This window comes from Salmo trutta, unplaced genomic scaffold (genome assembly GCF_901001165.1).
Source record: "Salmo trutta unplaced genomic scaffold, fSalTru1.1, whole genome shotgun sequence".
Lineage (NCBI taxonomy): Eukaryota > Metazoa > Chordata > Actinopteri > Salmoniformes > Salmonidae > Salmo > Salmo trutta.
Window position 1 is genome coordinate 5264557 of NW_021822911.1, and position 26957 is coordinate 5291513.

A 26957-nucleotide genomic window follows, 5' to 3' on the forward strand; every position below is an offset into this window, starting at 1 on the left:
TTCCAAAAGAAGGCATTTATGAAAATAATTATTCTCTGTTTAAAGTACAGTACCTAATGCATGTGTCAAAGAGCACTGTTTCTGCCCGGTTTCAAAACAAGGACCTTTCGCGTGTAAAGCGAATGTGATAACCACTACAGTACAGAAACTGCTGCTACAGTTTGCTACAAGGAGTAAACCGAATTTTACAGATAATCATGGCACGTATTCGAATTTCCAAAATAAGGCATTAATGAAATTCTCTGTTACCGCTGTAGTACTTCTTGAATGTGTCAACGAGCGTTGTTTCCGCCCGGTTTCGAACCAGGGACCTTTCGCGTGTGAAGCAAACGTGATAACCACTACACTACAGAAACAGCTGCTACAATTATCTGCAAGGAGTAAACCGAATTTTACTGATATTCATGGCACGTGTTCAAATTTCCAAAATTAGGTATTTATGAAAATAACTATTCTCTGTTATAAGTAAAGTACCTACTGCACGTGTCAAAGAGCACTGTTTCCGCCCGGTTTCGATCCGAGGACCTTTTGCGTGTTAAGCAAACGTGATAACCACTACACTATAGAAACTGCCACTACAATTGTCTGCAAGGAGTAAACCGAATTTTACTGATATTCATGGCAAGTGTTCAAATTTCGAAAATTAGGTATTTATGAAAATAATTATTCTCTGTTAAAAGTATAGTACCTACTGCACGTGTTAAAGAGCACTGTTTCCACCCGTTTTTCGAACCGAGGACATTTCCCGTGTAAAGCGAACGTGATAACCACTACACTACACAAACTGCTGAATGATTTTTCTGCAAGAAGTAAACCGAATTTTACAGATATTCATGGCATGTATTCGAATTTCCAAGATAAGGCATTTATGAAAATAATTATTCTCTGTTTAAAGTACAGTACCTACTGCATGTGTCAAAGAGCACTGTTTCTGCCCGGTTTCAAATCAAGGACCTTTCGCGTGTAAAGCGAATGTGATAACCACTACAGTACAGAAACTGCTGTAAAATTAGCTGCAAGGAGTAAACCGAATTTTACCGATATTCATGGCACGTATTCGAATTTCCAAAATACAGAATTTATGAAAATAACTATTCTCTGTTAAAAGTACAGTACCTACTGCACGTGACAAAGAGCACTGTTTCCACCCGGTTTCGAACCGAGGACCTATCGCATGTGAAGCAAACGTGATAACTACTACACTACAGAAACTGCTGCTACATTTTGCTACAAGGAGTAAACCGAATTTTACAGATATTCATGGCACGTATTCGAATTTCCAAAATAAGGCATCAATGAAATTCTCTGTTACCGCTATAGTACTTCTTGAATGTGTCAATGAGCGTTGTTTCCGCCCGGTTTCGAACCAGTGACCTTTCGCGTGTGAAGCAAATGTGATAACCACTACATTACAGAAACTGCTGCTACAATTATCTTGCAAGGAGTAAACCGAATTTTACTGATATAAATGGCACGTATTCGAATTTCCAAAATACAGAATTTATGAAAATAACTATTCTCTGTTAAAAGTATAGTACCTACTGCACGTGTCAAATAGCACTGTTTCCACCCGGTTTCGAACCAAGGACCTTTCGCTTCTAAAGCGAACGTGATAACCAATACACTACCGAAACTGCTGCGACAATTATCTTGCAAGGAGTAAACCGAATTTTACTGATATTCATGGTACATATTCGAATTTCCAAAATAAGGCATTAATGAAATTCTCTGTTACCGCTATAGTACTTCTTGAACGTGTCCTCCTCGTAGCTAAATGTGGCAGCAGTTTCTGTAGTGTAGTGGTTATCAAGTTCGCTTAACACGCGAAAGGTCCTCGGATCGAAACCGGGGGGAAACAGTGCTCTTTAACACGTGCAGTAGGTATTGTACTTTTAACAGAGAATAGTTATTTTCATAAATGCCTAATTTTGGAAATTTGAAAGCGTGCCATGAATATCTGTAAAATTCGGTTTATTCCTTGCAGATAATTGTAGCAGCAGTTTCTGTAGTGTAGTGGTTATCACGTTTGCTTCACCCGTGAAAAGTCCCTGGTTCGAAACCCGGCGGAAACAATGCTAATTGACACATTCAAGAAGTATCATAGTGATAACAGAGAAATTCATTAATGACTTATTTTGGAAATTCGAATACGTGCCATGAATATCGGTAAAATTTGGTTTACTCCTCGTAGCTAAATGTAGCAGCAGTTTCTGTAGTGTAGTGGTTATCACGTTCGCTTAACACGCGAAAAGTCCTCGGTTTGAAACCGGGCGGCAACAGTGCTCTTTGACACGTGCAGTAGGCACTATACTTTTAACAGAGAATAGTTATTTTCATAAATTTTCTATTTTGGAAATTCGAATACGTGCCATGAATATCTGTAAAATTCGGTTTACTCCTTGTAGATAAATGTAGCAGCAGTTTCTGTAGTGTAGTGGTTATCACGTTTGCTTCACATGCGAAAAGTCTTTGGTTCGAAACCGGTCGGAAACAACGCTCAATGACACATTCAAGAAGTATCATAGTGGTAACAGAGAAATTCATTAATGCATTATTTTGGAAATTCGAATACATGTCATGAATATCTGTAAAATTCGGTTTACTCCTTGCAGCTAATTGTAGAAGCAGTTTCTGTAGTGTAGTGGTTATCACGTTCGCTTAACACGCGAAAGGTCCTCGGATCGAAACCGGGCGGAAACAGTGCTCTTTAACACGTGCAGTAGGTACTTTACTTTTAACAGAGAATATTTATTTTCATAAATACTTAATTTTGGAAATTTGAACACGTGCCATGTATATCAGTAAAATTCGGTTTACTCCTTGCAAGATAATTGTAGCAGCAGTTTATGTAGTGTATTGGTTATCACGTTTGCTTCACACGTGAAAGGTCCCTGGTTCGAAACCGGGTGGAGACAACGCTCATTGACACATTCAAGAAGTACTATAGCGGTAACAGAGAATTTAATTAATGACTTATTTTGGAAATTCGAATACGTGCCATGAATATCTGTACATTTCGGTTTACTCCTTGCAGACAAATCAAGCAGCAGTTTCTGTAGTGTAGTGGTTATCATGTTTGCTTCACACGCGAAAGGTCCCTGGTTCGAAATCGGGCGGAAACAACGCTCATTGACACATTCAATTAGTACCACAGAGAATTTCATGAATCCCTTATTTTGGAAATTCGAATACATTCCATGAATATCTTTAAAATTCGGTTTAATCCTTGTAGCTAAATGTAGCAGCAGTTTCTGTAGTGTAGTGGTTATCAAGTTCGCTTAACACGCAAAAGGTCCTCTGATCGAAACCGGGCGGAAACAGTTCTCTTTAACACGTGCAGTAGGTACTTTACTTTAATCAGAGAATAGTTATTTTCATAAATACCTAATTTTGGAAATTTGAACACGTGCCATGAATATCAGTAAAATTCGGTTTACTCCTTGCAGCTGGTTGTAGTACTAGTTTCTGTGGTGTAGTGGTTGTCACGTTCGCTTCACACGCGAAAAGTCCCTGGTTCGAAACCGGATGGAAACAGTGCTCTTTGACACGTCCAGTAAGGTACTATACTTTTAACAGAGAATAGTTATTTTCATAAATTCTGCATTTTGGAAATTCGAATACGTGCCATGAATATCAGTAAAATTCGGTTTACTCCTTGTAGATAAATGTAGCAGCAGTTTCTGTAGTGTAGTGGTTATCATGTTTGCTTCACATGCGAAAAGTCTTTGGTTCGAAACCGGTCGGAAACAACGCTCATTGACACATTCAAGAAGTACTATAGCGGTAACAGAGAATTTCATTAATGCCTTATTTTGGAAATTCGAATACGTGCCATGAATATCTGTAAAATTCGGTTTACTCCTTGCAGAAAAATTAAGTAGCAGTTTCTGTAGTGTAGTGGTTATCAAGTTTGCTTTACACGCGAAAGGTCCTCGGTTCGAAACCGGGCGGAAACAGTGCTCTTTGACACGTGCAGTAGGTAATGTACTTTTAACAGAGAATAGTTATTTTCATAAATGCCTAATTTTGGGAATTCGAACGCGTGCCATGAATATCTGTAAAATTCGGTTTACTCCTTGTAGCTAAATGTAGCAGCAGTTTCTGTGGTATAGTGGTTATCACGTTTGCTTCACACGCGAAAAGTCCCTGGTTCGAAACCGGGTGGGGACAACGCTCATTGACACATTCAAGAAGTATCATAGTGGTAACAGAGAATTTCATTAATGCCTTATTTTGGAAATTCGAATACGTGCCATGAATATCGGTAAAATTCGGTTTACCACTTGCAGAAAGATCGAGCAGCGGTTTCTGTAGTGTAGTGGTTATCATATTCGCTTTACACGCGAAAGGTCCTCGGTTCGAAACCAGGCGGAAACAGTGCTCTTTGACAAGTGTTGATGATCAGTTACTTGAGAAGGAGACCAAGTCAGGACGCTGGACCGGGTGGATTCAATTATAGTAAGGCATTTTATTATGAGACAAAGATATTTGGCAAAGCGTGCACGGACTCCTTCGTTTAGCTCATAGGGAACTAGCGGAAGAGAGCGCCGAAACATGGTGTGCATCCAATTTATACAATGAAATAACAGTGTGTTGACGTAGGTTGAGTCTAGTAGGTCCGCTCTCCTGACTGGTCGATGAGTGGAGGGACGGTCCATTCTCCAGGTGGTGTCGACTTCCCATTGGCCCTGGGCAGTGTCCTTTGTCCTCGGAGTCCAACACCCCTGAGTGTGTTTTTCTGCTAATTCATGTCTGGTTGGTTACGATATTCATGGAATGTTGTTTTTTACACCAGTGGTCAGTTCGTGTGGCTAGGGCGCTTTCATGTCTTGACATTTTTGTGTGAGTGCTTAAGTCAGCCATCTGTCTCTGGGTGTGGTCGTGATTGGTATCAGTTGGTTGCTCAATATGTCTCTGGAATTTTGTTGTGTGCTGTTGTGAAGCATGTTGTGCAAATGCCCTCCTTATATATCATTAGGTAAAATGTTAGATTATCTTTATTACAAATCCCCCTCTTCACGTCTGCAAGACGTGACAAAGAAAAAGGGGAACAGGCTTGCTCGGCGGTAGGTACTTGTCGTCTCATTGATCTGAACTTTCACTCGGTCCGTAGCTCACCATCTGCTCCGTTATCATCTCTCTAAAGTTCTGGTTATTAAACCTCTTGCACACGGGACCAAACAACAACCACACAACCCAAACACACTCATACAGGTTAAAGCAGCCCATAATACAGTTCTTGCAACACTTTTCCATTTCCCAAACATGAGCTGTGTTATCAAAAATGTACGTACAGCAATGAACCTAATCATTCTACCTACACCATCCTCTTTGCCCGTAACCTATCGAGAGTTAGTCTATTTTACCAGGTCATGAGGGAGGTGGCGGAAAATTGGTCAGAGAACCTCTTTACTGCATCCCCGGTTTCATTCATGAATCTCTGTTGATTATAAAAGATGTCATTAATTCAATCCACATTATTATTTATTGTCAACTACCAACATAATGTAGTGTTAAAGCCTTCACATATTTGATTCATAACTTTGTATTCATCTGGAACCTCCCTGAGGATGCCAATAGCATCCATCTAGACAAAGCCATTCCCATCCTTATCAAAACTCCTCCTGTACCTACTTTAGCCTCCTATAACTGGTCTCTTATCACTAATTCAAACTGGTTGGACCAATAACCCCAGGGCGCAAGTTCCTAACCACCCTTTGTGGTAATTCTTGTCGTATGCGTCCTTTGCTGGTACTAGCCCACCCTTCATCAGCCATAGGTGCTATGAGGTTACACATTTTCTCCTGTGCTTTCAAACCTAAGTCAGTCACATTAACGATTACCTTTCCAGCCGTTAAAATCATCTCAATTCTCGGTGCCATTCTTGTATCTATAACACTGGTGCTCATCAGGAATCCAGGTGAACCGAGGTGGGTTGGCTGAGTACTTCAATCTGGCCAACCCCAATTCCTGTACAGTTGTCTGCTTCCCCAGGAAATTGTTTAATGTTTACCTAAAATTCTACATCTTGATCTTCTTTGATTCCTTATTCTGTAAGTCACTCATCAGTGTATTATATAGTTTATCTTTGCATTCTTATAAATGACAACGGTATCGTATGATTAGTGCCAGAAGGTGGTGGATCAATGTATCAGTCAGATTAGACTATGATGCAGCTCAGAGTCTCTACTCTTCTTAAAAACCGCCAACCCTCTCCTGCCCTTAGTCTCTCTGCTAGGTACCACCCCATACTCACACCTACATTTACATTACATTTTAGTCATTTAGCAGACGCTCTTATCCAGAGCGACTTACAGTAGTGAATGCATACATTTCATACATGGCCCCCCGTGGGAATCAAACCCACAACCCTGGCATTGCAAACACCATGCTCTACCAACTGAGCTACAGTTGGCTCTACCAACTGAGCTACCAACTACCAACTGAACTACCAACTGAGCTACAGCTACCTCTAGGAGCACACACAGTCGGGATAGGAAATCTTCGTTAAGGAGGTAACCCCCGGACCCTGTTGGTACTCGGTTCTTCTCCTAACTCTGTGTGTGATCAGCAGTGCTCATATGTGTACATACCTTCTTGCAGTGGATAACGTGGACCCAAGTGACTCTCTCAGCTTTTCTAATGGCAAAGGCAGTGGTTTAACAGAACCTGTATGGGCCTTCCCAACGGGGCTGCTTCCTGTCTTTTCTCCTCAGAGACTGGATCCACACCCAGTCTCCTGGTTGGACTGAGTGAATCACCTTCTCCTGTAATTCACCTGTTGGACACAAAATCTTGGACATACGGGTTTGGTTAACAAACAGTCTTCTCATGTGTCTGTTAGTATTACTTCAACTTCTATGTCTACCTGTTCTGGTATCTCTATTCTCCCTAACTCTGGCATTCTATAGGCTCTACCTGATTAGCTAAACTGTCATCCATCATTTAAAGAGATAGATCCCAGTAAACCAACTCTAGGGATAATATCTTGACTTAATATTTTAGCTACCATAATCATGTCCACCAAGTAAGTTGGGAACGCTTCTACCCATTTGCTATACTTATATATTATTGTTAAACACCCCTTCTTCCCCTCAAATCTGAAATGAAATGTATGCATTCACTACTGTAAGTCGCTCTGGATAAGAGCGTCTGCTAAATGTAAATGTAAATCGGAATAGTTCACTAAGTCCATTTCCAAATGTTGGAATGGATATTCTACAAAAAATGTTTTTGTTTAAGTAATTATCCTTGTTTATCCTAACCTGTTCTATCACCTGCTCTACCATACTCCCCCTATTTATACATGGCTCAAGCCATGTATCAATATTGCTGCATATCTAAACAAATGATCCTTATGTCAGCCCTTCTCTTGTAGGATTGCCCCCTTTCATTTTCCACATGTCAAATTCTCCCTGGGGCATTCATCCTTAGCTACCCTGTAACAATTCTCTGTCAAGTGTCTTATTTAAGATTTATCTGTGCTGCTTTGTATGGTTTTAAATGCCTATGTGCTTGTCTGTGTAAACAGTCAAATCTCTTCTTAGCGAATTTACCAAACAAACTTAAAATCAAAACTAAAATACATGCCAAATGGAGCCGATAGTCTCTCCATGAATTAATATCCTAACTAAGCGAACCAAACTAAATTCTCTTCCTATCTTCTATTCTTATTATGTATTCTCTGTCTGTCCCAGTATTATTTCTGTCCTCACCTGTTTATAATTTAACTATGCTGGTCCGTTGGCTTAGAATATATCCTAATACTTGACATAAGTCTACCATTATTAAACTTATTCAACAACAAAATATAATAATACTATTATATTAATTCCACAGCCTTGTTGTGTTAAATCTCTTCCACTGAATACAACCCCAGCTGACTTCCTAAGGGAAAATAAACGTATCTAGATAATGTAAAAAGTACCCCTATCTATCAAACGATATTCACATAACATAATCAGATCAAAATTATTAATCTAAACTACTCCACAAAGAAAAATTATTGTACCCTTATCGTCATTCTGTCTTCTCATTGGTTCAAATTATCAATTGTGTCTAAGAACTTTAACTCCATCATAATTATCAGTTCTACAAATTTCCTTAAAGTCAGTATCACAAATGACCTTAAATTCACCATCCAAATGGCTTTTCAATGTGGCTGATCAGACCACACAGGGAAGCCACTAGAGGGGTCAAAAGTCATACCACCCTTTCAGAACCGTGTTTCTTACTACATTAGACAAATTAAAGCTAAGAACTTTATCTACATTTTGTATCCCAGGTTCCCAGGACATTCCCTATCAAAAGAATTTCGCGTGTTTAATTAAAACTCAGAAAATAAAACTTAAACGATTCCATGGGTGTATAACTTCTAAGATTCCATGTGTGTATACCCCTTTAAGATATCCCTAGGAATTTGAAACACTCCTTTTTCCAGAAAATACAACCACTTGGTCAGCATTTCATCCTACTACAGCGATTCAAAAACCCAAACGTTGACTACAATAAAAGCTAATGATACTTATAATTCCATTGTACTCCCCCCAATCATTAGTTTTAAACTTAATTGAACATGCGCTACCCTTGGATACAATACTGTACTTCAATCTATGAAACCCCATATTTTAACGTACTACTTAACTAATTTAACCCAAGATTTCTTAAAAACTTAAACCCCTTCAGTTTGTCTGCAAACCGGCCCATTCTGTTTGCTAAGAATACCCTGCCATTATACACAACTGTGTTTAATGTGCACCGTCCCTGTAAAAATAAAATTAACTCCACCTGCAATTCACTTTACTAACTTAATATTTTTCCATGCAATGTTCAAATCCCCACCAGTGAGAGTTCCTAAGGATACTCCGGCAATGATTATGAAAATAACAAACAGGGGAGCTGATATCCCCAGCCTCTCCCAGGGAGGGAGATAACCCGACCCTGGGCGTGGCGCCTTAGGTCGTGGAAACGGGAGCTGTGGTCCCATTTTCCCCAACTAAGGTTTCAGTGGTTGGAATCGAATTTTAGGGCGCGCAAATCGGCCCTGGTTTCAGTCAAAGTTCTGGAAGGGGTTGGGGCCGGTGTGCAGTGTGTAAGGTGGTGCCAAGGCGCGCCTGATTTACCTTTGACCTGGACAGAGTGTGAAGTAACTTCCTTCACTTCGTACGGTCCAGTCCACCTGGGTTCCAGCCACTTTCTCTTGTGGACTTTGACCCTCACCCAGTCCCCAACTTTTACCTTCAGTGGTGGCGAATCTCCCGACAGCTCCCCCTCTTGGACCTTGCGGATCTGTGTGGAGAGAGCTGCAGAAAGTTCCGTCAGTTTTCTCACATAGTCAGACATTGCAATTTGTTGTACATCAAGGGCGGGCATATGACCTCCCTCCCTTGGTGGACCAGGCATGACTCTACCAGTCATTATCTCATGAGGAGAGAGATGGGTGCCTGCACCTGGAGAGGCTCTCATAGCCATCAACGCCAGGGGCAGGGCTTCCACCCAAGTCAACTTCGATCCTGCACATACCTTAGCTATTTTAGCCTTAAGGGATTGACGAGGCCCTGAGATTGGGGCCTGCACACCGACCCAAATTTGTGTACAATCCCGAATCTCTCCCACCAATTGCTTTATACTGTTCCTTTCCCCCAGCTCTATCCTGTATTTTTTGTTCCAAATATTCACTAAATTTGAGCTTGGTTGGTGGAGTAGTTGCCATCTTATTATCTGTATAAGTGTCTCTCTATCTTTGTATACTTAGCCCGTCGCTGGTAAAGACCAGCGATGTATTCACGGCGCGGACACCGACTTATCTCTGGTGTCCCACCCTCGTAAACAAAGTGTTATGTGGTTATATTTTATTTGTTCCCCACAACCCCAACAGCACGGCGGCCCTCAAATTGTTTAAATATCACCTTGGTATTGGAGGTCTCATGGAACGAACCCCCAAATCATGCAGTCATCAGGGTTATATAGTTACAATGAGTTATATTTACTTTAATTCCTCCACATGTACATGGGTGGTCTCATCTGGTTGCCATTCCAGTAGCCCTCCCAAGTTAACGGATATATTCTATCAATGACGTGCCACACAGGCTCACAGTCTACACGGGGAGTCACACAGACTTTGACCCACACAGGATCGCCACACAGGCTCACAGATCCACACAGGATCGCCACACAGGCTCTCTATTCAGTCAAATATCTTTGTATTCAGCCTTAACATTTGTTAACACAATTTACATACAATTTAACAACAATTCATACTCACGCCCAGTACTACTGATCAAAATTTGGATAAAGACTATAATATAATATGCAGATTTTGTTTTAACAGGCTCTGCTTACCTTTTTTTAGTCGAGCTCGTTGATCAGTTTCCCGGGGCAAGTAGAATCGCCGATGGCTCCTGCGGACAGGTCACCCGTCCTCACGAGATTGTCCTGGACATGTCTCCTCTCACATCAACCATTTATGGACCGAATTCAGAAGTATGAAACCATCCTCTGCTACCAAGTTTTGTTGATGATCAGTTACTTGAGAAGGAGACCAAGTCAAGACGCTGGACAGGGTGGATTCAATTATAGTAAGGCAGTTTTATTAAGAGACAAAGATATTTGGCAAAGCGTGCACGGACTCGTTCGTTTAGCTCTTAGGGAACTAGCAGAAGAGAGCCCCAAAACATAGTGTGCATCTGTTTTATACAACATGATTGTAATGCTATGACGTAGGTTGAGTCTTGTAGATTCGTCCTCCTGACTGGTCGTTGAGTGGAGGGTTGATCCGGTCTCGGGTCGGTGTCGACTCCCCATTGGTCCATGAGTGTGTTCTCTGTTCCTCTAACCCAGCCCTCAGGGATGGGTTTGTGTGTGTGTGTACGTGTGTGTTTTGTGCTGAGTCATTGTCTGTGTGTCTCTGTAGTCACAAGATGTTATTGCGAGACTGGACGTTGGCCCCTGTGATCAGGGCATTTCCTGTTTTATCAGTGCTGTGTAAGGTCTAAGTCGGCCATCTGTTTCTGGGTGTGCGTGTATAGCTAGTATCCGTTCAACACAGAATGTGTCTTTTGTATCAGCAGATAAGTGTTGCGCAATAGACCAGCTTATGCGAAATATTTATTACAGCGGACAGAAATACTAGGAGAGAGGGGTACCCCTACACAGAACTGAACCGGATCAAAGATGGCGGACAGATATACTAGGATGGAAGCAAATGTAAGGGATTATAACGTCATAACGAATCATGCAGAAACATGTACAGTTTACAGGAATGTTAGTTAATGTAGAGACAAACGATTATGCTTTTTTTAATCGTAAAGTTCATTTACGAAAATCGCGATTTAGCAAGCTAGCTGACTAGCTAACATTAACCAACTAGCTGACTAGCTAACATTAGCCAGCTAGCTGACTAGCTAACATTAACCAGCTAGCTGACTAGCTAACATTAACCAACTAACTGACTAGCTAACATTAACCAGCTAGCTGACTAGCTAACAATAGCCAGCTAGCTAACATTAACCAGCTAGCTGACTAGCTAACATTAACCAGCTAGCTGACTAGCTAACATTAGCCAGCTAGCTGACTAGCTTTATGGGTGTTGTGACATGAGTATGAAATTGTAATTCTGGTTGTTTTAGGGACTCCTGAAACAACCAGCAAACCAGGCTGTCGTTTTGTGAAACAGTGGATGTATAGAATCTAGCTAGCTGAAGAATTTACTGCAAATTGAATGTACAATTGTGTTAGCTTGCCTTGCTGATATTTGCCATGCAGATAGATGAAATAACGTAGCTAGCTATGTTCTTGCTTATTGTGCAGTGGATGATTATAATACCTGTATGCCTATGGATGTGTAGCTAGCTATCTAGCCGATCTGTGTATGGACCCAAACGTTTGCTATACATATTAGTTCAGAATCTATGAACCTCAGCTATCATAGCCAGTTGTATCAACTTCAAAACAGCCTGAATGACATTAATGAAGCCTATGGATTGAGTAGAATATAATGTAACTTTGTGCCAAGGATGCAAGTCGTATATACATGTAGTTATTACCATGCATGAGATCCCCACATTGTAGCCTGTACATTTAATATATTCACTGATCATGTACTATACCTTGGAAAATAAAGGTGCAGTTTAGGTATGAATGTCTTTGAGATTATTTTTCAGTCATATCCAATACCAGGAGTATCAAATTCCAGTCTTTGAATGACGCTGTGTCTGCATGTATGTATTACAATTATACACTTCAACAGTGTTTACCAATCTTGGTCCTGGGACATCAATGGTTACACATTGTAACTAATAGACTAGAAACAGGATTTAACTAGTTAATTCATATATACAGAAATATAATGTTAAAAAACAGAACACTACACTTCCTATGCATCATGTAAATACTCTAACACTGGTTCATCTCAACATCTAATGCCCTTCATCTGCATTGATCTGGTAAACACAGGATAGGTGGAGTATTTCATCAAATTACACTTCATTTCAACCAGTAGAGAATGTGAAACGCTTTATTGAAAAGCTCATTAACCAAGTGTTATAAATACAAGTTTCATTCTGTACTTCAATGCACATCTGTTGTGCATTATAAAAACAGAGGAAGAAAGAGGAGGTGGTGAGAGAGGTGTAAAAGACAGAAAGGGAAAGAGGTAAGCACATAGGAGCAGGGAAGGCAGCACATGATTAATGAATCACAGTGCTACATAAATATTCTCTCAGTTCATCACAATTACATAATAGTGTCTCTCGTCGGCCCAAAGGTTCTTAAAAGCAGGTGAGGTGGCGATGATGGGACTGGGGGTTGGCATCCTCTCACATCAAAACATACCTGCAGACGAGAGACAGATGGTGTTTGTGTTTTTATTCTAACATTGTTAGTCATCAATCAGGAGGTGAAATGCAAAACTGACCTGGGATCATTAACTCTGGGACTACTGCATCTCTATCTCTATTTCAATGTAAAGCATCTCTTTAATAATACTTCCTGTATAATATAAACTGACCTGGGATCATTAACTCTGGGACTACTGCATCTCTATCTGTATTTCAATGTAAAGCATCTCTTTAATAATACTTCCTGTATAATATAAACTGACCTTGGATCATTAACTCTGGGACTACTGCATCTATATCTGTATTTCAATGTAAAACATCTCTTTAATAATACTCCCTGTTGACCTGACCAAGTGACCTCTCACCTCTGATCATGCTGTGCCCTCTATGTAGCCAGTTCAGATGCAGGAGGGGTTCACCGACACAGCTGATATAACCTAGAGGATTTAGGGAGAAGAGGAGAGAGGGATGAAGTGAAGGAGAGAGACTGTTATTGAGAAAATAAGGTAGTTAAAGCGACAGTGTTCAACAGGAATCTGTGTGTGGCCTCACCTGGTGTCCACACCACACTATGTGGCTGCAGAGGACTTTATGCTGAAAAACATGAACGGACACACAAGGATAAACAATACAGCGTAGTTATAGAAATAATGAAGTGTCTTACTATTCTCCATGGTTGGCCCTCTTGCCTATTCTTTGAAGGTGGAAGGAGCCACAGTTATACACCTGAACCTGTTTACTGCACAACACAATCCATCAATCAGATTGATACATGAGTGTGTAGGTGTGGGTTATAGGGTGTCTAATTGTTCTACATTTTTTCAATATGGATGATTTAAAATAGCCTGTTTTGTTTTTGTACAGACATCACACCCTTACCTAAACAGCACCCTCACCTGAGAAGTAGAAATCAAAGGGAGAGAAACTGTGAACTGAATAACTGCAGTTGACATAGCTAAGTAAATGGAAGAATACTCTTATTGCAATGTGAATGGCTCTTAAAATAGCCTTTGTTGTGCATAGTGTTGTCTAGGGTCCTCGTGTCCATCCTCATGAAGTTACGCAGGACACAGGTAGCCTTCACACACCTGAATTCCCCCAGGAGACAGTCCCAGATGACCCTGGTCACCCAACCTTGCAGTGCCCTACACGGTAACTGTAGGCAATCGTTCTGAAGGAATCTCCAGTTACAAGGTCTCTGTAGGAATATGGAAGACAACGTAATTATTAGACTGTTACATCACCAGGTCATTGTGGATTACTAAAGTATAATATCCCTGATAACAAATCATGATAACATTGGATTGATAGATGCTTGGGCACACATATGTTCATGTGTAGCATGTGACAATAACAGGATCATATCAAGGATGGCATCACAAATGAAAACATAAAAACCACTTGAAGCTTGATGATGAGTTGATCATTTGAATCAGCTGTGCAGTGTGAAGGCAAAAACAACAATGTGCCCCTCTGAGTCCCCAGGACTGAGAACCACTGCTCTTCATTGGGACCTCTTCATATGTAGACTGGCTTTCATAGAGCTCTTTATCTGAGGACAGAAAACCTCACAAGAAACAGACTTCATTATAGTCAAATTACACCACACTGAATATTATGTTACTATTATCTCCGTCCTCACTTCTAGGGACAGGAACTACACAAAAGTACCTGCCCTATCCAGAATAGCCTCCTCTCTCACTGACAGTTGGGGCTGCTATCCTTTTACCCTCCTCCATGGCTGTTAGCTAGCTACCTACAAATGCATTTGGAGTTTGTTTTTTACAGTGATAAATAGATAGCTAGCTAATATGAAGTTAGCTAGCTAAGTGAATTAAATATCACCAGCTATCTATCTATCTATACAGTATGTGAAGTTGGCTAGATAGCTAGCTCATTTAGCAGCTCATTTGAGTTAGCCTGCACTGTAGCTAGTTAGCTAATAATACATCGGTTTTTTTTTTACATTTTCAAAATCTATTTACTTACTTGAATAGGTTCTCCCAGCCATGTGGACAACTGGAAACAGGGGTAGGCCGTCAATGTAAATAAGAATTTGTTCGAGTTGCCGAGTTAAACTTCACTATACTGGGATACAAACTCTGTAGCACATAGTGCATTGTGGGTAGTTTAGAAGACTTCCAGAAATAAGTTAATAAATATGTAATAACAAAAAAACATAACTGTTTGTACTTATAGGTAACCATATCGTGACTACAACTAGCTTGGTAAGTCTTTAACCACACGGTATTGTCACACTGGTGAGTAAAAACTAATGCGTCCTACACTTTTACTTTTTGTCTGAAAATAAAATAAACATTTTACTCTACTGCGTTACCCACTCCAGTCAGCAGATGGCGGTGTGGGAATTTAAGGTAATGCTGTTGGTGTGACGTATAATGTAGTGGACGGAACTCTTCTTTCAACAGTAGCAACAGTTATTCAGCCACCTCGGTAGCTTGCTAGACAAAATAGCCGAAACAATAAAGCTCTTTAGACGTTTTCGAGTATATTAGCAACTGTGTTTTAAAACCACTTCTGTCGTCTAGTTAGTTATCAGATTTAATTTCATATTTACGGTGTTGTTACTAGTCAGCTAGCGGGCTGGTTAAGTTAGCATTAGCCTAGCTAGCTAACATCTCCAACCATGAGTTCACTAAGCTATTCTCCTCCTGCTAAAGAAAATGAGGATATCACAGTAAAACAAGAAGTAGAGGGTGAGGCCGTTACTGTGAAAGAAGAGGAAGACGCGTTCAGAGTGAAAGAGGAGGAGGATGTTACAGTAAAACAAGAAGTAGAGGGTGAGGCCGTTACTGTGAAAGAAGAGGAAGACGCGCTCAGAGTGAAAGAGGAGGAGGATGTTACAGTAAAAGAAGAGGAGGATGCAGTTTTTGGAGTGAAAAAGGAGGAGGGGGAGACAACTGTTACATCGAGAAAGGAGGAGGAGGAAACTGGATATCTGGGCCCGGTTTCCCAAACGCATCTTAAGGCGTCCAATGGTTCTAACGGTGAACTCAGCCATAAGGTGGTTTTGAGAAACCGTTCCCTGATTAACACTAGTAAGTACTGTCTTAAATACAGAGGCACCAACTCTGCAGTTGTTGAACTGATGTTTGGTGTTAAATCGGAAATCTGAAATTGCTACATCCATATTGTGACTTTTAAATTATTTATTTATAGCCATTGATTCTTGAAGAATATAACACATGCCTCATGAGCTTAGTTCAACTGTTGTACCCCATCAGAACCCCAAATAAGCTTTTTTTACTCCAATGTTTAGAAACAATGTAAACCAACACTGTATAGCCTCAACATGGTTAAAACTATAATGTTGATATCATGGATGGTCAGTCCTTGCATTCATAGGTCTATCTGTCTGTAGTTACATTTCTCCAACCCCATCATCATCTTATAACCAAAACAGTGGAGGAATGACAGCTTTGTTATTGTTTGAACTGCAGATTGGTTTGTTGTGTGGCTTTTTTAAACAGCAACAAAATGGCTGCCCAGAGGCTTGGTTTGGTAAACAGCTGAGGGATGGGGGAAGGAGAAGTGTAACCACTCTCAAATTTATAGAGAAAGCTATTGTAGCAACCGTAACCCAACACCTAGCGACCTCTTCAAGAAGTTCAGACATCTTGGTGTAACAGTTATAAGGTGTGATATTCCACTGGATATCATAAGGTGAATGCACCAATTTGTAAGTCGCTCTGGATAAGAGCGTCTGCTAAATGACTTAAATGTAAATGTAGGTGTTGGCTTGACAGTCGCTGGACCCAGGTTTGAGTTAAGCTCAGGGCTACCCCATGAATTCACTACACTATGAATAGAAGGACTGGCCATCCATGAGGTCATAATGATAGTTTAACCAGGTTTCTAGGATATATAGTATATTCTGGAATTCATCCATGATGTCATAATGATAGTTTAACCAGGTTTCGAGGCTATATAGTATATTCTAGAATTCATCCATGATGTCATAATGATAGTTTAACCAGGTCTCTAGGCTATATAGTATATTCTAGAATTCATTCATGATGTCATAATGATAGTTTAACCAGATTTCTAGGCTATATAGTATATTCTAGAATTACCAGTGTAGATTTCCTGTGTGGGTCAAATTGTTAGAGCTGTTGATAAGTCATTGTATAATATTCAGCCAATTTTTTCCCATGCCATTACATTAAAGGCAATACATACCTAGATTCAATTACATTCATGAATTGGTTTGAAACCTTTGTTTTAAACTCTTCTCAAAGTTGGTGCCTTGACGGATTTGTAAAAAAGGGTTTGTCATGAAACACCATTTTTTTTATTTATTTAAATGTAACCTTTATTTAACTAGGCAAGTCACTTAAGAACAAATTCTTATTTACAATGACTGCCTACCCCGGACGACGCTGGGCCAATTGTGCGCCACCCTATGGGACTCCCAATCATGGCCGATTGTGATACAGCCTGGATTTGAACCAGGGTGTCTAGTGATGCCTCAAGCACTGAGATGCAGTGTCCGCTGCGCCACTCTGGAGCCCCAAAGTCATGTTCTAGTGCTGTCCCCAACTAAAATAAATCTTGGTCAACCAAGAGTCATCTGTTCTTTCTACCAATCACACCATGTGTTTTTATAAAATCTATATGTACTGAACTTGTCTGATGCTTTAAGCACGCTGTTTGATAAAATAAGACTCACAAATGACTAAAGGGAGCCAGTCATCAACATAACTTTTTTTTTTACTAGGCAAGTCAGTTAAGAACAAATTCTTACTTTCAATGACGGCCTAGGAACAGTGGGTTAACTGCCTTGTTCAGGGGCAGAATGACAGATTTGTACCTTGTCAGCTCGGGGATTCGATCTTGCAACCTTTCGGTTACTAGTCCAACGCTCTAATCACTAGGCTACACTGCTGCCCTAACCAGAAGCCCCCCCCCCTGCTGGACTTTGTAAATTCTGCCGTTCTGCTCCTGAAGTTTTCAGTAATAGACTACAGATAGACTAATAGACTACAAATAGACAACACCAGCAGTCGGCAACCTTTTCCAGTTGGAGTGCCAATTTATCTGACCATTTCTACTGATCTGGTGCCAGTTATGATTTTCATATTCACATTTTACTGGAACAGTTTCATTTAATTTATAATAGTATCTCAAAATCATTGTCTGATTAATCTACATTCTATCTAAATGAAAATTATACAAATCTAAAAGTAACTTTTATTGCCATTGCCAACTATGTAAAAAAATAGCCTACATAAAGCCAACAAATAAAAACATTGCATTCTGCAGGTAGAAAATATCCTGATAAAAATTAATACTTTGGCTGCACATGGCTTGTCTACAACAAACTTGAAACATTGTATCAACTATCAACTGGGCCCCCTGAAACTTGCAACATTGTATAAAATATTCTGGCCCTCAGTTTTCCTGTGCCTGTGAGTCCTGGACAGACACAGCTGTAGGCTATTTGTGCAAAGGATAAGAAGTAATCAGGTATTTTATGATGTTTCCACTGGATCAGAGAATTACATTTTTCCCTTTTATGCTGAGTGGTTATCGAAAGGGCGAGAGCTGGAAATATTTTACAAAAATACTTTGAGGAACTATTGTCATTTGCAATTGATTTTTTGACTGTATTAACTATGTTTTGTTTATTCCATGTGTAACTCTGTGTTGTTGTATGTGTCGAATTGCTATGCTTTATCTTGGCCAGGTCGCAGTTGCAAATGAGAACTTGTTCTCAACTAGCTTACCTGGTTAAATAAAGGTGAAATTACTTTATTTTCTTTTTATTAGACTTTGTTTACTTGCTGTTTGAGGTGAAAAAAAAATATTTGAGAAGCTCCGCAACTCATTAGTGGTGGTGCATTAAGACAATCAGAAGTACTGTCAGACATCCCCAAATGGGCACATTTATAGGCCTACATTTGCACACAGGCCAGGTAGACTAGTCCTACTTCTATATGCGTAATCAGGTGTGTGTCCTTATTCAACATTGACAGGAGTGTTTCAAACAAAAGACTATTAATAAATTGACAAAACTGACGCATCTTGCTGGGTCAAGTCTGGGTGGTCTGCCAGGGGCCGTTTCATTTAGTATCCATTTGGGTCGGCATGGGGAATGATTGTATTTCCCCATAGTATGTTGTACCGAAGTTGACCGACTGAAAGGGAGTGTAACTTTATGACTATAATTACTGTTCCCTGAAGGAGGGAAACGAGGTACAACACCTGTTTGGTCCCACCCCTTCCTGGGTCGGTGAAGAGCCTTATTAAATTTAAGGAATAAATCCAAGCCTCACTCTCATCACCTGTGGAAGGCAGGGCTTCCAGAGAGGCGTGGATTTAATAGTATGTTGTACCTAGTTTCCCTCCTTCAGGGAACAGGAGTTAGGGTCATAACGTTACGCTTGTCATATGATGAACTTCAACTTAAATACTGGATCTTGCTGTCGGACAATTTTTTTGTATTCTGAAATGCACTCGAACTATGTAGTGGCTCCTTATGTTACGCTGGGAAAACCGTTTTCGTGAGCACAGAAATCCTAAATCATTTCAGAGTTTGCTAAATCCAATGGTTTTTAACTGAGTCATCTTGTAATCCAAGATGGCGTAGCAGTAAGACGTGTTTGTTGTAAATGTTGTTTTTTTCGTATTTTTTTGTATATATTGCAACATATTTCAATCTCTTGTTCTATTTTTTTATTAAATATACCTTCCAGCAACCCGTGAGACCTTATAGCTAGAACCTCCATCAGAAGCTAACCAGCTAATTAGCTACTAGCTATTTAGTCATTGTTAGCCACTGCTAGCGGCCTTTACCTTTTTAGCTCAGACATCAGCCACTTTTAGCCTGGATAATACCTGCCAGTCTGCACAGCGCGATATCAACCCTGAGCATATCGGACTGTTTTTCTCCACTACATCACCGTATTCCTGCCGTAAGCTCTGGACCATTACACCGGATAATTGCAGCTAGCTAGCTGCCACCGAGTGGCCCAGCCTCGAAGCTAGCCTTGAGCCTGGCCAATCTCCCGGCCTGCTCAGTGGACCCTGTGATCACTCGGCTACACAGCTGATGCCTCCCAGACTCTTCACTAAGACGACTAGAAGCCACTACATCACCGGATTCCTGCCGTGATGACCTTTGCACCGGAGTGGCTATAGTGGCTAACGCCCTTGTCCTGAAGCTAGCACCAGTTAGCCTCAAGCCATGTGCATCTCCCGGCTAGCAAACAAAATTACTCCAGCTACAATACCTCTTGCCAATTGGCCTGGACCCTTTGTCAACATGGAGCCCCGCCAATCCATCACGACTGGTCTGCCGACGTAATTCCGTCTGATGTGCCCTCAACCGGCCTTTGCCAGACGTCGGTGCCCTTGTCCCGAAGCTAGCACCAGTTAGCCTCGAGCCAGGCGCATCTCCTGGCTAGCGTAGTAACGACTACCTAACGGCTTCCCTGTTTCATATATTCCTGTTCATTGGACCCTATGATCACTAGGCTACATAGCTGATGCCTGCTGGACTGTTCATTAATCACGGTACTCCATTTTGTTTATTTTGTTGATCTGTCGGCCGCAGCCTCGAACTCAGGCCCTGTGTGTAGTTAACTGACCCTCTCTGCCCATTCATCGCCATTGTCGTGTCTTTGGGCACCATTATACTGAAGACATGTTTATCAAAATAACTCCCTGCAATTATTATTACGCGATTCAACTGATTAATCGTTTAACTGTATTTAACTAGGAGATCGGGGCACCAAGGAAAATATTCAGATTACAAAGTTATAATTTTCCTAATATAACTTTCCTATATTATAACATTATATATTATATTATAGTATAGGCCGATTATCTTCTGGTTTAAATGGTGTATTTTACCTCGCGTCCAGTCTCATTCCAAACGTCGTAAATTGTTGTATCTGCACGAACCCAGTCTTTACTAAGTCATCCATACATCAACTGTCTTAAAGTAATTTATTTACTAAACAAAGTAATTCACAGAAAACATACAAACAGTAATTATCGTCACAAAGAAATGGTAGAGTAATGTGCCCTAGTGGGCTAAACCGGCATGGCGGCTTGTTAAACAAACAAGGGGGTTGGGGGCAGCTGAGAAGGCACAACAGAGTTGATAAATATTAACAATTGATATGCTAATCCTTTGCACATGAACGCTCACTCATTCGGGAACAATTGCAATCAATATCTATTTACGCTCAGTGTGTCGTCGGGATCCTTGTTGGAGAGTTTTTGTCCTGTTGGAGAGTTTTGTCCGCATTCTCTCTCTATCTCTCGATTAGAATGGATCTTTCAAAGCGACATTCATTAAGGTCGTTATAGAATGGATGTTTCGTCGGTCTTCGCGTTCGATGATATCAAATTTCTAGCTGCAGACTATTCTAGCTGCAGACTATTAATTAATATCAAAGACTTATTATGTCGGTATCGATAGTCTAAAAGTTTACCACGTGGTATGGTCAAAGTTCAGGAGAGGGATGCATGGTCAAACCTATTGGCCAACTCGTAATGGAGTGGAGGCCTGGTCTAAAGAAAGAAACCCTGGGTGGGGGTTTTATTCGGAATGACAGAAAAAAGGCTGTCTCATGACGCCAGGTCTTGTCTGTGTCCCTGGGGGCGTGCCGATGACTGAGTTAAGCTTTAAACAGAAATACAATTCTATCACATTAACATCAGTACATAGCCTCTCTACATATTCCAAATAGCTTGAATCTTATTAAATCATTGTATACAACCATTTAGATGCAAGTCCCATAGCTGAGGCTATTATATAAACCTTAGTATGGTAATATGGCACTATTGTCTCCAATGAGTATCACAAAATTGTACCAAGTGGACCAGTTCGTAGCTGGATTCTTCACCGATCTTTTATACCTTCTCCAGAACATAAATGTCGTTCGGTTCCCCAATTCTGTGAGTTGGAAGAATTTCCTTTGTCTCTCTATGAAACCCCTCTCTGTCTCAAAACTGGGCCATGCGGCAGGACATTCTCCTTTAGAATTTTACGACCCCTCTCACCACAGCAGTGTCAGAAGTATAGAGGTTGGGGGATGGTGCATAGAAAAGGCCTGGTGCAGAGGGAGGGGGTTCAACTGTGTTCTCTGTACCCAGAGAGAGGGCAACGTCATGACATACCACCCTGGTGGTTTGGATCTTGTTTATCCTGCAAGTTACAAATCAACATAAAATCATGACCACGTGATGTCCTGTTGGTAGATCATCTTAGCTAGCTCTCCCAATCAACACTTGTGATTGCTTTTTGCCTCGCTTTATGTCTCTCTAATGTTAATATGCCTTGTATACTGTTGTTTAGGGTAGTTATCATTGTTTTATTTTACTGCGGAGCCCCTCGTCCCACTCAACATGCCTCAGAGAGCTCTTTTGTCCCACCTCCCACACATGCGGTGACCTCTGTGGTGGTTAATTTCTTTACTATCAAATGAGGAGAGACAATCTTCACACAAGTCAGAGTTATACTTAAACTAAATCTTTAATAATAAGAGCTTTGCAATAGCAATGACTTATCAACGATTCACCATTTTCTAATGATCTGTTGAGAGTGGCAAAACAAAAGTACAAAGATCTTTTATAGCCAAGATACACCCCTTTCAACCTACATGACGAACAACAGATACATAGAATGGTCACAAGGTTAAGATTTGTATGAAAGATATCTATACTACAAAGCAGACAGCATCTGCTGTGTCAACAGTTTTCATTGTATAGACCAGTGTCTGGCCCACCTACTCCAAACTGGAGCCGTCTCTTCCTGGTACGGTATAGAACAGAACCACTAACTCATGTTCTCTGGAATGCTCTTTAGGTTTTATCACACAAAGACATCGTAAATCACCTCTGTCAGTGTTATCTCATAGAGGCCCATCCTCAGTAGAACACACACAATAATTAACAGAATACTCTATTCTGTCGAATAAAACAACCATTATAATGCAATACAAGCATTATAACATAATCTTGCAATTTCCCTGACACCTCACCTAGCATAACTGTTGCCTCCAGAGATGCAACCTATCTAATCGTCACTCAATGCCTAGGTTTACCTCCACTGTACCCGCACCCTACCATACCCCTGTCTGTACATTATGCCTTGAATCTATCCTACCACGCCCAGAAATCTGCTCCTTTTATTCTCTGTTCCCAACGCACTAGACGACCACTTCTGATATCCTTTAGCCGTACCCTCATCCTACTCCTCTGTTCCTCGGGTGATGTAGAGGTTAACCCAGGTCCTGTGTGTCCCCAGGCACTCTCATTTGTTGACTTCTGTAACCGTAAAAGCCTTGGTTTTATGCATGTTAACATCAGAAGCCTCCTTCCTAAGTTTGTTTTACTCACTGCTTTAGCACACTCCACCAACCTTGATGTCCTTGCCGTGTCTGAATCCTGGCTTTGGAAGGTCACCAAAAATTCTGAAATTTCCATCCCCAACTACAACATTTTCCATCAAAATGAGAGGAGTTGCAATCTACTGCAGAGATGGCCTGCAATGTTCTATCATACTTTCCAGGTCTAAGCCCAAACAGTTCAAGCTTCTAATTTTAAAAATGTATCTCTCCAGAAATAAGTCTCTCACTGTTGCCGCCTGTTACAGACCCCCCTCAGCTCCCAGCTGTGCCCTGGACACCATATGTGAATTGATTGGCCCCCATCTATCTTCAGAGTTTGTTCTGTTAGGTGACCTAAACTGGGATATGCTTAACCTCTCTAGGGGGTGTGGGATGCTACCGTCCCACATGGCCAACATCCAGTGAAATTGCAGAGCACCAAATTCAAAAACAGAAATACTCATTATAAGAATTCATAAAACATACAAGTGTTATACATCGGTTTAAAGATTAACTTCTTGTTAATCAAACCACGGTGTCAGATTTCAAAAAGGCTTTACGGCGAAAGCATACCATGCGATTATCTGAGAACAGCGCCCAGCAGACAAATCATTACAAACAGTTACCAGCCAAGTAGAGGAGTTACACAACTCAGAAATACGAATAAAATGAATCACTTACTTTTGATGATCTTCATATCATTGCAACTCGCAAGACTCCCATTTACTCAATAAATGTTTGTTTTGTTCGATAAAGTCTCTCTTTATATCCAAAAACCTCCGTTTTGTTCATGCGTTTTGTTCAGTAATCCACAGTTACAGTCACATGATCAACTATCAGAAGATCCAGGAAATACTTTTCTGAATGCCAGTCAAATTACAAACATCACGACATGCAACAACAACCAAAGTGCTTCTTCATTCATTACTCTGGTAAAGACAGCTATGCTGTGCTCCACGTTGGATCCAACATCCCTAACAAATGGATGTTTATAATGTGTTATTGTCTGCTTGATTTACTGTAGGGTCTCGTTAGTCTGTTTGGACACAGAGATACTTAGCTCATAATGTGTAGAGAACTGTCCCTTGATGGATAGTCTATTGTACAACACACAGAGCTATTTTCCTATATTTGTTGTTAGGTGAAGTTATGGGTCCTACAGTAGGTCTATGTTGTTGTTAGGTGAAGTTATGGGTCCTACAGTAGGTCTATGTTGTTGTTAGGTGAAGTTATGGGTCCTACAGTAGGTCTATGTTGTTGTTAGGTGAAGTTATGGGTCCTACAGTAGGTCTATGTTATTGTTAGGTGAAGTTATGGGCCCTACAGTAGGTCTATGTTATTGTTAGGTGAAGTTATGGGTCCTACAGTAGGTCTATGTTATTGTTAGGTGAAGTTATGGGCCAATTTGGCAAACTGTACAAACCCTCATTGTCAAGCTGATGGAAAAGCCAAAGAGCATTTTACTGGTTGAAGTGTTTTTAAGTACAAAGTGGTTTATTTGCGATGATGACACAAACATTATATTAAGCAGGACATTCAAACGAGCCTTACAATTATAATCCAAAGTAGTGTGAAATGAACTCATCATCAACCTGGAAATGGAGGTTTCTCCCCTGAGTTTTCCCCCGTTCACATTCAGAATACATTGTGAAAAACTCAAATCTTTGCTCACCATTTTTGCTCCAGGCAGATATAGTACATCCATAACTATCGGTTTCCTCATTAGCAGGGAGGAGTGTCTACAACTAAATTGTGTGTGCATCGCCCTCGTGCCGCAATTTTAGCAAACACAGAAAGGGGCCTATATTGGAGACCAAAAGTTGTCTGGCACACTGCTTAGAGTTTCAACAACATGAATAACTTATTTCTAGCATACAATCATCGGTTACTACTAATGTGAAAAGAAGACAAAATATGACTATTCTTGCTCATTTTAAGACAAATGTCAAATAATTTTAACATTCATTACAGACGTCAATTGTTGTACAACATCATGGCTACGCTGTTGGCATCACCTTTTACAGTGGATTTCCGCTGTTGTGGGCCTTTAACCATCTGTCTGACTTTGTTGTTCACACAGGAGAGATACTTCACTATCTTGGATCCTCTGGGAGCCTCAACAACCTCATGATGCTGACAAGGCAAAGAAGAGTCTCTCCAGATCAGAACACCTCGAGAAACACCTGCAGAGATGCACAGGGAAGATAACTCACTGCTGCTCTGACTGTGGGAAGAGATTCACCTCATCAGGCATTAAAATGCATCAGAGAACACACACAGCAGAGAAACCTTGTAGCTGTGATCAATGTGGAAAGAGTTTTACTACATCTGATCATCTGACTTTACACCAGAGAACACACACAGGAGAGAAACCTTATATCTGTGGTCAATGTGGGAAGAGTTTCACTACATCAAGCATTCTGACTGTACACCAGAGAACACACACAGGAGAGAAATCTTATAGCTGTGGTCAATGTGGGAAGAGTTTTGGTCAATCTGGCTCTCTAACTCTACACCAGAGAACACATACAGGAGAGAAACCTTATATCTGTGGTCAATGTGGGAAGAGTTTTACTACATCTGGCCATCTGACTTCAGACCAGAGAATACACACAGGAGAGAAACCTTATAGCTGTGGTCAATGTGGGAAGAGGTTTGCTGCATCTAGCACTCTGACTCTACACCAGAGAACACACACAGGAGAGAAACCTTATAGCTGTGGTCAATGTGGGAAGAGGTTTGCTGCATCTAGCACTCTGACTCTACACCAGAGAACACACACAGGAGAGAAATCTTATAGCTGTGGTCAATGTGGGAAGAGTTTTGGTCAATTTGGAAAACGGACAGTACACCAGAGAATACACACTGGAGAGAAACCTTTTAGCTGTGATCAATGTGGGAAGAGTTTCACTACATCAAGCATTCTGACTGTACACCAGAGAAGACACACAGGAGAGAAACCTTATAGCTGTGATCAATGTTGGATGAGTTTTGGTCAATCTGGACATCTGACTGGACACCAGAGAACACACACAGGAGAGAAATCTTATAGCTGTGGTCAATGTGGGAAGAGTTTTGGTTAATCTGGCTCTCTAACTCTACACCAGACAACACATACAGGAGAGAAACCTTATATCTGTGGTCAATGTGGGAAGAGTTTTACTACATCTGGCCATCTGACTTCACACCAGAGAATACACACAGGAGAGAAACCTTATAACTGTGGTCAATGTGGGAAGAGGTTTGCTGCATCTAGCACTCTGACTCTACACCAGAGAACACACACAGGAGAGAAACCTTTTGGCTGTGGTCAATGTGGGAAGAGGTTTGCTGCATCTAGCACTCTGACAGCACACCAGAGAACACACACAGGAGAGAAACCTCATAGCTGTAATCAATGTGGGAAGAGATACTCTGATAAAAGATATCTGATTAAACATCAGAAAATTCATGAAGGAGTTGTTTCATGATATCAGTGAAATAAAATGTAGAATGTTTAAACATTGTAGTAGGAGTATTTTAATGATGTCACAATGTAGAATGTTTTAACATTGTAGAAGGAGTATTTTAATGATGTCACAATGTAGAACCCTAAACGTTTGTCCCCTGTTCTATTGATTTCAACATGATATGGATGAGTGATGACAAATAAGTGTTGCGTTCCTTTGTTTAGTGACCCCTAAGTTTAAATGCATCACTCCAAAATGTAGCTGACTGTCTTCTGCATGTTGTCCTCTAACCAGTGAGGTAAAATATATCT

The 26957-nt window shown here is 40.7% G+C and overlaps 1 protein-coding gene and 5 non-coding genes across 6 annotated transcripts in view; 3 read left to right on the forward strand and 3 right to left on the reverse strand.

Annotated features, from left to right (window-relative positions):
* Window positions 1-26957, reverse strand: part of LOC115186592 (zinc finger protein 135-like) — a gene marked incomplete at both ends in the record, with an annotated part of 91303 nt that overhangs the window by 51617 nt on the left and 12729 nt on the right. The gene's annotated exons all lie outside the window — the stretch shown is intronic.
* trnav-cac (transfer RNA valine (anticodon CAC)) lies at window positions 284-356 on the reverse strand. Its single transcript has one exon. It is a non-coding gene; the product is annotated as a tRNA-Val (tRNA).
* trnal-uag (transfer RNA leucine (anticodon UAG)) lies at window positions 1562-1634 on the reverse strand. Its single transcript has one exon. It is a non-coding gene; the product is annotated as a tRNA-Leu (tRNA).
* On the forward strand, window positions 2628-2700 carry trnav-aac (transfer RNA valine (anticodon AAC)). Its single transcript has one exon. It is a non-coding gene; the product is annotated as a tRNA-Val (tRNA).
* trnav-uac (transfer RNA valine (anticodon UAC)) lies at window positions 3884-3956 on the forward strand. Its single transcript has one exon. It is a non-coding gene; the product is annotated as a tRNA-Val (tRNA).
* Window positions 4305-4377, forward strand: trnav-uac (transfer RNA valine (anticodon UAC)). Its single transcript has one exon. It is a non-coding gene; the product is annotated as a tRNA-Val (tRNA).